We start from the raw sequence: 10,478 nt of genomic DNA, 5'->3' as shown, positions 1-10,478 counted from the left end.
CAACGCAAAAGTACAGAAAAAGGTGCTTACCATAAGCTTGCTTATAGATTCGATCTCCACTACTATGAAATAGTCAATAAACATGATCAAAGGGTCTTGAGCCAGGTTGTAATGGGGTTAAGGTAAGGTACGAAGAAATATGGAAAGTGAGTTGAAAGTTGCTGGAAAATTATGCAAGTAATGCAAGAATATAGTCCAGGATCAAATGCTGTACCAAAATTGAACACTAAGTTGCTCTAATAATAAGATGATGCTCGAAATAAATTTTTTTTGCACTATTCCTGCAACAACAGAAACACAGGATGAAGTAATACAATGCTCAATTAAAGTAGTAAAATGATATGTACCATTTGGATTGAAGGGAGCATCTACGAAAAATCTAGTAACTTAGTGAATATATGCAAATTGATCCAAAATGAAATGCAGCATAAACGTACATAATTTCCAGCAATAATGGTAGAAAGAATGGTAGAATGAATATAAGTGATAAAATGAGTGTCAGAGGTAAATTACAATGAAAGAGAAAAGGCTAAGGCTCAAAATGGGTTCACTAAGGGAAAAATAGGGTTAGGCTTTTGGCCACATTGTATAATTCCTAAGTGCCCAAATCATCTCATGACTATCAAAAATTCATGTAATCTCAAAAGTCATCAAAAAGCAAGTTCTAGAAATAAAAATTCTGCATAATGCTCACTAATAAAAAATAGAAGGAGCATAAAAGCCTCACCATTTGAGTGGGATAAAATTGCATGAATTCTCAAACCCAAATCTAAAAAATCAAACAATCTAATAAGCATCAATATTAACAGTGTTCTATATCCAAGATAAAGTAAAATGAAAAAAATTAAGGAAAAACACCAGTTTTACCTGGCTTGATTGAAATTAAGAGATTCATTCATTGCCTTCTTTCAATAAGATTCGATAAAAAGCTATACGGGTATCCATTCAAAAGAGAAAAATTATTAGCTACTTGATTAAAATAAAACTCAAGATAAGGACAGTAAGAATAAACAGACTCAATCAATAAGGGAAATGAAAACAAGATAAAAACAGCGGAAACAAAATTGGTACCAGCACAAAACTAAGGTACCTACCCTACACTTGAGAAAAACACTGTCCTCAGTGTGAACAAGGTAGGCACTCCAAAATAAAAGGAATAAAATATGCATAATGAAGCTAATTATGGGAGTCCACAAAAAAATTGGAAAACTAAAAGAAAAACAAGACAACAGAAAGAGATAAAAACTAGAAAGTCTACTGGATACTGCCCTTGATGTGTGCTTTAACACTCCAAAATATGTTAGTCCTCAAAATTACGTATGAGCATCGAGTAGGCTAACTCCTGCAAAACTCAAGAATAAACACATCCCAAACAACATATAGTAAAAGGTGCAATAAAATAAAATCTCCTCAAAATAAAACAAACTAAAAAAAACTGAAGTATCTAACTAAAAAAATAACTACATAAATAAAAAGATGTCCAAAAATTCAAAAAGCATAAATAGATTCGGGAATGCCTCCCGAAGGTGCTTCTTTTTGTTCGAATGGTCTAGCTGGACTCTGCAGCAGCATTCCTGCATCGCGAGCAAGTTGAGAAGGTAGGCTCAATGTAAGTTGGGGCCTGAGGCATATAAGCGCAAAGAGCAGGTCCGATGTGTGCGGTATATGACTAAGGAGGTGCTCTTCGCACCGAGTTAGGATGCCCATTCATCCACTCCGAATTCTGATTAAGTGACTTGTCAAAAACAAACTTGCAACTACCCTTCTCGGGTCTATCATAACACAAAGTCTCACATTAATACAAGTTGTTTTCTTCAAATGAATAACACATATAAACAGGGAAAGAAACATGTATAGCATCATCCATTTATACATCCTGTCATTGTTTATTACATGCAGGACCAATCCCATAAATACTACAAATGGCATGAACATGGTCGGTGGAAGAACTATTAAATAAGGGTAAACTAAAGTAACACAGTCATCCACTACATTAAGTTCTAACTTTCCCTCAAATACGTCTATTTTTACTCTAGCTGTGGCAAGGAAAGGTCTCCCCAAAATCAACGATACACCATGCTCATTATCTATACCCATAACCACAAAGTCAACAGAAAATATGAACTTATCTACCTTGACTAGCACATTCTCTACAATCCCCCTAAGAAGCTTAATAAAACGGTCAGCTAATTGAATGCACATCCTAGTGGATTTTGCCTCCCCCAAACCTAGCTTATTGAACAAACTAGTAGGCATGACATTTATACTAGCCCCTAAATCAGCTAATGCATCATCAACACACAAATTACCTAAAGTGCAAGGAATAGTGAAACTCCCTGGATTGTGACGTTTCTCTGGCAACTTGCTCTGAAACACCGCTGAGCATTCCTCGTTAAGCTGAACATAGGCTAGCTCCTCCAACTTCCTTTTTCTGCTAAGTATGTCCTTTAAGAACTTGTCATACTTCGGCATCTGCTCTAATGCAATAAAAGGCAAGTTAATATGCAATTGTCTAAAAATATCTAAAAACTTACTGAACTGCTCTTGCACCTCTGCTTGTTTGACTCTAGCAGGATAAGGAATCTTAGGTCGATATTCCGTGACTGGAATTGATTTCACCTTTTGTCCCTTAGGTTCCTTAACCTTACTGCTCGCCTCAACCTGCACATCAATAGTGAAGTCATAAAAAACAAGCTTAGAAGGAGCTGAAACTAACTTACCTGAACGCAAAGTGATGGCATTCATGTGCTCCCTCGGGTTAGACTCAGTGGTGCTAGGGAGCGCTCCTTGCTGCCTCTCAGACAATATCTTAGAGATTTGGCCAATCTGGGTCTCCAAGTTATGAATCGAGGCCTACTGGTTCCTAAGTGCACTATCAGTTTGCTGGAACCTTATCTCCGTAGACGTCACAAACTTCATCATAAGCTCCTCTAAATTTGATTTCTTTTCTGGTGGAGGAGGAGCTTGTGCAGGCCCAGCTGGCTGTTGTTATGGCTGCTGATGAAGTCTCTGAAAACCAGGTGGACCCTAAGCATTATTGTTCCTGCAACTTAAGTTGGAATGATTGTGCCACCTAGGGTTGTATGTGTTACTGTAGAGATCGTTCTGCTGCCTTGGGGCATTCCCCATATAATCAACCTGCTCAACATCAGAAGACACAACAGAAACAGATGGAAAAATAGAGGAAGATGAAGCAAACATACCTCCTGCAGATAACAGACCGAAAAGGCCACCACAAAACTCGCAGCCAACATTCGCTGCATGAACCGGCATCTGGAGTTGGTTAATCTTCTTGGTCAGAAGCTCCACTTGAGCTGCCAAGGCTGCTGTAGAATCTACTTGGTTGACCACTGCCTGTCTTCCTGGTCGGCTCCTAGAGGATTGCCATGAAAAGTTTCATGGCCATTTCCTCTATCAAATTCTGAGCCTGCTCGGGCATCTTACTGTTTAGCGCCCCACCTGCTGCAGCATCCGCCATTTGCCTTGTCGTAAAGTTCAACGCGTTGTAGAAGGTTTGAACCTGCATCCACATTGGCAATCCGTGATGTGGGCAGCATCTTAAAAGATCCTTGAACCTCTCTCATGCATCGTACATGCTTTCATCATCAAACTGCACAAAAGAAGATATGTCATTTCTAAGTTTAGCAGTTTTAGCGGGAGGAAAATACTTATATAAAAATCTTTCGGCCAACGCCTTCCAGGTAGTAATTGTCTGCTGTGGAAGAGATTGCAACCGTCTCTTAGCTCTGTCCCTCAAGGAAAATGGAAACAATCTCAACCGAATGGCGTCATTGGTCGTTCTATTTATCTTGAATGTTTCACAAATCTCCAAAAAATTAGAGATATGAGCATTAGGATCCTCGCTGGGCAATCCTGTAAACTACATGCTCTGCTGAATCATCTGGATAACATTGGCTTTTATTTCAAAGTTGTTGGCCACTATAGCAGGTCTGACTATACTAGATCCCATCCCATCCAAAGATGGTCGAGCAAACTCGTACATCATCCTGTGATCGTCATCGGGCTGGGGGTTGAGGTTCTCCATCGCGTCAGCTCCTTAAATCTGAACTGTAACTCCGTCCTTCTCCTCAACTACTTACAAACGTCGTCTCAATAATCTGAGAGAGCGCTCTAGGTTAGATAAGGGTGCTATGGGATCAGGGTTAGAGCTCCTGGTCATAAACTACCTGAAATCAACAACCAAACAACCACCAATCAATAAAAATAATAAAAAAAGAATAAAGAATAAATAAAGGAACAGATAATGACTAAATTAACACAACATCAATTCATTCTAGTTCATCGTTACTTGTTCCCCGGCAACGGCGCTAAAAACTTGATAGGCTACTGATGCAACCTACACCTAAGGCAGTGAACCTATCGATGCGACCTAGCACTAGTGAGTATCAAGGTCGTATCCCTGGAGATCGGGTGAACCTAAAGTTACTACTGTTCGTTATATCATCTAATCTGAAATAAAGTGTGAGAAGTTGAAATTATTTAACTAATGACTATGAATGCAAATAAATGAATGAACAACAACTGATAGTTGAAAGAAAACCGTAACAAAAGAAGCAAACCCGAAGGGGACCTAAGTGATGGAATTCTAAAGTTGATTTTACAAATTACCAATCTTAGTACCCATGCCTAAATCCTGAATCGAACTCGGCTCCTCTCTCGAGCTCACCAAGTTCCTAAACCTACTCTAACCTAATGGAATCTCTTTCTATCATATTATTACAGATTAGCATTAAGCGTGATTTAGATCTATTAAGAGTTGTTAATTCTTAATCTGGCGAGTGAATTAACCTTATCTCTAAGTGTTATCTACTAGTTCTTACTATTCAATTTCCAGTTGTAACAAGCATTTCTCAATGTCACAAAACAACCCAAAAAATAATTAATTCAACGTCTCAAATTAACTTAATCAAATTTTATTACTAAACAACAAGAAGATTACAAGAATGACAATTAAATATCCAATAATTAAGCACAATCCATCAACAAAGGTGAACCCCAATGGGTTCGGCAGCCCTAGTTACTCATAATGAAAGAAATAAATACAAAAGGAAATAAACAACAGAAAAGGAAATGGAACATATAACCCTTCTTCTCTCGAATCGGAGTGAAAATGTTGCAAGCACCGATTCTGAAACCAGCCTCAAGTATGGATCTCGGATGTCTCAGTCAATCGTCTAGAAACTTCAATCTTTGATTGAATCCTCCAAATCAATCCTTTGAACTGACGTTGGTCTCCCAAAATGTCAAGAACAGAGGTGTAGAAGTGAGGGGTCACGCACGTAGAGAGTCTAGAATTCAGAAGCGGAACCCTGTCTCATTTTACGTGCGCCTATTTATAGGCAGAAGTGCCCCAGCCTGTGCCATGGTAGTGTCACGGCCTGTACAAATATGCACGGCTCGTGCCACGCCCCGTGCAAATATGCACGGCCCGTGCCATGCCCCGTGCAACAGCCCGTGCTAATATGTATGGCCCATTCAATGGGCAAGGGAGGCCGTGCAAATGTGCATGGTCGTGCAACTGCCCGTGCGAAGGCCTCGAATTGTGCGCTAATCAAGGAATCGACTCCGACAAAATCTAATATGCGTTAATCATCCATATAGCTTGGTTTCTGCTCAGAAATCAATCAATTTCCCATCAAGGAGTTCGAAAACCTGAAAAACTAAAAAACATACCAAAGTGCGATCAAACAAGAATAAATATGACTCAAATACATGAATAAATGGCTGATAAACAGTCAATAAATATGCACAGAATTCATCAAACGGATTATCGAAGCCCTTCAAAATAAATTACTGATTTTCTTAAACTAACTTGTAGAAATAGTAAAACCAGGTCGAATCCCAAAGGAACCAATGTGAATAGCTTCTCAAAGTTAAATAAAAATGGGGAGATTTTGAATGTTTAAACCAAAATTATAAATGAACAAAAAATAATGAAGGCTGAATATTAAGATAAATAAAAATCAATCTTACCAAACTTCCAATTCATGAGTGCAAATTTCATCTAATTGTAATTCTGATCATAGGCTTAAATATCAATTTTTCTATTCAAGTGCTTAGTCTACTTATTCGGAAAAGCCGCAGCAAGTGTAAATTCTCCTAATATAATTGACTCAAAGCCAACATCCAAATCAAAACTTACCATTAGTCAACTGGGCACGATAGCGTTCCATATCAACTCAATGATAGCATTAAGAATAATGAGAATGACTAAACCAACATCAATTAATCGAGATAGCTGCAATTGAATTAATCTTGTTCCTTTATTTCCCTAGAGTCTATCATGCAAGCTATGTAATTCGAAAAGGCCGCAATCACACACACATGAGCTAGCTCCTTGCTACTTGTGTCAATCGTTCATGATAATTCCGGATCACAAACTCAAGGTTAGAAATAGAAAAATCAATATCAAATTGAGTCGTTAGTTCAATCAATATAAAAAATTTATAAACAATTAAAAATAAAAAATAAAGAATATTTGAATTAAAGAAGAATTCTATTAAGCACAAAGCCTTACAAAATCACAAATAGAATTTATTCACTCTTGAATTGGAAACTAAAAGCTTAGCCACACATGGTGGAGTAAAAATTCACAATAATTGTAGAGAATAGAAGAAGAAAAATAATCAATAAAATCAAAGCTCTCAGCCATGCCTTTCTTTATAGAACTACCCTCTTTATGTAGGAAGTCAAACCTAAACCCTAATAAGCTAATCCTTATCCAAAAAGAAATAGACTTCCTATATGATCTTAATCCTATAAGGAAGGAAAGATAAAGGGTAATCTAAACAAATAAAAATCCTAAATAATATGGAAGTCAGTTTTCCTTATCCAGCACTTTCAAAATAAAGAAAATAACATTAAAGTGGGTCCACCATGACTTTAACTAAAAATTTAAAATTCTCTTCTACAGATTCCAGCAGCCCACAGATTGTAAGGTGTGGTCACGCCTTATTGAAAATGACCTTTTGCATAAATTTTCACTCTTCCTCCAAAAGACTTGGTTTTTGACAAGTGATGCTTTAAAACATGTCTTTAGACTGAATTCCACTCAATCTTTGATATTTCAGAACAAACGTAATTTCCACAATTAAGCACCAATCAAAATATGAGGGAATTAAACATAATAAGTATAACTATTTATGATCTATCATGGGGGTATTTCCATATTATAGGGGAGACTCTGCTGAAATTTTGATAAAAGTTTAGGGGTAAAAGGATATCTCAAAAATTAAAAATTAAAGTTTGTATAAAACTGTAATTAATAACTTAGTAATTTTATTATTTCTTGAAATAAGATATCCCAAACAAGTGATTAAAATATATAAAAATTTTTAAAAATAGATTTAAATTTTAAGAAATCTAGTAACGATAGGGATACAAGACTATCCCTATGAATTAGAAACCATAGATTGTTGTTCGATGTCTTTCTCACTAGAGGGTGAGAGGTTACTGAATTGTCCAATGTAGACAGTTTGAAAATATGTTATCTGTAAAAAGCCTGTTTGACGTTTATCCGTTTCATATGTAGATTTCTTCATGTGCATATTAGACTATACGGTTACTCATATTCCATTTCGTGCACTTGGAGGACTAAGGGGAGCTGATGTCAAAATTTTTATGAATATGCGGATAACGTTGAACAGTTGAACAAACGATGCATTTCTGAATGGCATAGGTTCCTACCTTTGAATTGAATACATGAGTTACAGGGATGTAAAGATTAAAACAAACAATAACTAATGTTTAGTTAAATTATGTCCAATTGTAACATCGATAACAAGTCTTAGCATATTTCTGTAAGTTACTTATAACATATTAAAAAATTTCAATTGATATTCCTACTGTTTCGATTTAATATAATAATTAATTTTAATTTCTATCTATTATAGAATATTGTTGAGGCACGGGCAACTATTGCATCTCAGCCCGGTGAGGGTTCTTCTAATCCTATAGGTGGTTATCGATGTGGTCGACGGGGAGAAGAAGCAGCACATATACGGGCTGGGCTTGGAGGCGCCTACCTTCACCTAGCCCTGCAACTCCGGTAGCTCTAACAGCATTGCCTCTGATCACTCACGGGAGGCGCTCAGACCAGAGATACGAGCGAAGCTGAATCAGGAGTACGGTGGTTGCATAGTAGATCTCGAGCGAACGATGCAGCACATGGTTCGCATGTTGGTGTTGACTTCGTTCCACCACCTGCGCCTACTCCAGCTGGTGCATTTGCAACTGTTACCTTGTATCCTCTGGCTCAGAACCACGGTAACTCCTCCTCATCAACTGCCTCTGATTATAGACTTTTCTATTTATACTTTATTTTATTATCTTTTGTAAAATATTTTGACTTTGTATTTTTTGTATATAATTATTTTTATTTTTCAATTTCACTTTCTTATTTCTATTTCAATTTTTAAAATATGCTAATTAATTTAAAAATTCTAAAATACTAATTAAATTTTAAAAAATTAATTAATGTGTTTAGCAACAACTATAAATAAATATTTTTAAAAATACAAAAAAGTAGTGATAGGTTAGCGACGACCTCTAATATAAAAGAAAAAAATATAACAAAGTTTACCAACAGATTAGCGATGGATATTAAAAATAAATTTACACATTAGTGACGGTATAGCGATGGTCGTTTATCGACGGTGTATCGACAAATTTTTTCCCGATGATTTAACTACTGCACCTTCTGTCGATAAAACAATGCAACGATGCCTTTCTACCAATGCCTTTAGCATGCCTAACTTCAACTAAGCGATGGAAGTTGTCGTCGCCAACATATACCTATGAGCAATGTAGGCATTGTTAGAGATGTAACAACGCCTTTTTTAGCGACAGCCGTCGCCCGTTGCTAAGCTGTCGGTAAAATGTCTTAGCGATGATTTAAGCACACATACCGACGAATATGTCCTTCGCCAAACAATTTTTTTTGTAGTGCTATCCATGTTAGGATTTGGTGTTCGAAACTGAGTAATAAATATCCTTGTTGGTTTGGATTTCTAGTCAGCGATTGGATCCTAAAATTTTAACATACCTTAGGTTCATGTGCCAATCTTGGCATATCAAAATTTAATAAATAACTCTTATTTTTTGTGAACCTCATGCACCATCCATTATAGTCTTACATCAGATCCATGCATAATATCATGAAAAATGGATATAAATTTTTTACTACTACTTAGTATTAGTAATAAGTTCGAAAAGGTATCTAAAATTAGCAAATTTAAAAATTTGTACCCTGTGAAAGTAAGGAACTATGACATATATGTTTGGAATATATTCTATTTTGAGAAGAATAAAAGAAGCATTATCTCGTTGAAAGATTATATACATTTGTCCTTTTTCAACACATTTCTTTAGATAAAGACTCTGTTTTTTCCTCTTTTTGGATGGTAAATATTTCTGAGAACATGGAGTGAATCAAATCCATGTTTGAATTGAAATTGAGATACTGATGCAAGTTCTTCCCTTGGCAATTAAATAGACTCATATTGAAAAGAGGTTGACACTATATTTTTTCAAAATTGATTATTTATCCCTTTGTTAGAGGTGCTCCAGAAATTTTTGTGATCGAATAAATCTCTCTATGAACGATTGGATTGAATTAAATTAGAAAATGGAAAGATTTATACAAGTTATACCTTTCGTTATCACTTTGTGGAAAATCATTAGGTATGAATATTTTGGATACTTGTGACTTGATTGGTGAAATAGTATCTAAGAAAACATGTTCTTTCACCATTGCACAAAGAGCTCCTAGTATATTTGACATCAAGTTCATGCCATTCTTAGCTCATTATACATAATTAAGCTCTATCCACTATTCAGTAAACATATACACACTTTATTGATTCGAACTAATTCTTGAGAATTAATAAATGCATATAATTTATAACATGAATATGATATAAGTTCATAAATTATATTATTTGTCAACTTAATATTTTCTTTGGAAGATTTTCTGTTTTTATTATTGGGTCTCAATTTTCACATGCATCCATATACATATATATATATATATATATATATATATATATATATATATATATATATATATATATATATATGTATGTATGTATATATATATATATAAATAAAGATAAATAAACTCATATGATCATAGATATATATGGGTCCAATCCTAGCCACAAGGATTGGACTGAGTCCGTGGTAATCGTATTACTAAAAACCATAACTCTTGGTCTTCAAGCTCCCATTGGCTCATTGAGAGATTATCAGGCCTCCTTGAGAGATATCTAAGTCTCTATAATTTTGTACTCATTCTATAATTATATTAATTTTATTTTTGCATTACCAAGATGAGATTATAAACATTATAGAGCTTGCAGACCTTAAATATTATATAATAAAATTATACCAAAAATAAAAATTCAATCATATTGGCTTTCCTAAAATCCGTGATCATCATACATACCAAGATTGTAGAA

At 35.4% G+C, this 10,478-nt stretch overlaps 1 non-coding gene across 1 annotated transcript; it reads left to right on the top strand.

The window, feature by feature from the left end:
• The first annotated feature begins 3,536 nt into the window (after positions 1–3,536).
• LOC112533819 lies at positions 3,537–3,643 on the top strand. The gene has a single exon (XR_003078174.1). It is a non-coding gene; the product is annotated as a small nucleolar RNA R71 (small nucleolar RNA).
• The last annotated feature ends 6,835 nt before the right edge of the window (positions 3,644–10,478 follow it).

The sequence above is a fragment of the Ricinus communis genome, chromosome 6 (assembly GCF_019578655.1).
Source record: "Ricinus communis isolate WT05 ecotype wild-type chromosome 6, ASM1957865v1, whole genome shotgun sequence".
In the NCBI taxonomy this organism is placed as follows: Eukaryota; Viridiplantae; Streptophyta; class Magnoliopsida; order Malpighiales; family Euphorbiaceae; genus Ricinus; species Ricinus communis.
The sequence above is the reverse complement of the archived record's forward strand: the minus strand, read 5'-3'. Positions and strand labels throughout refer to the sequence as shown.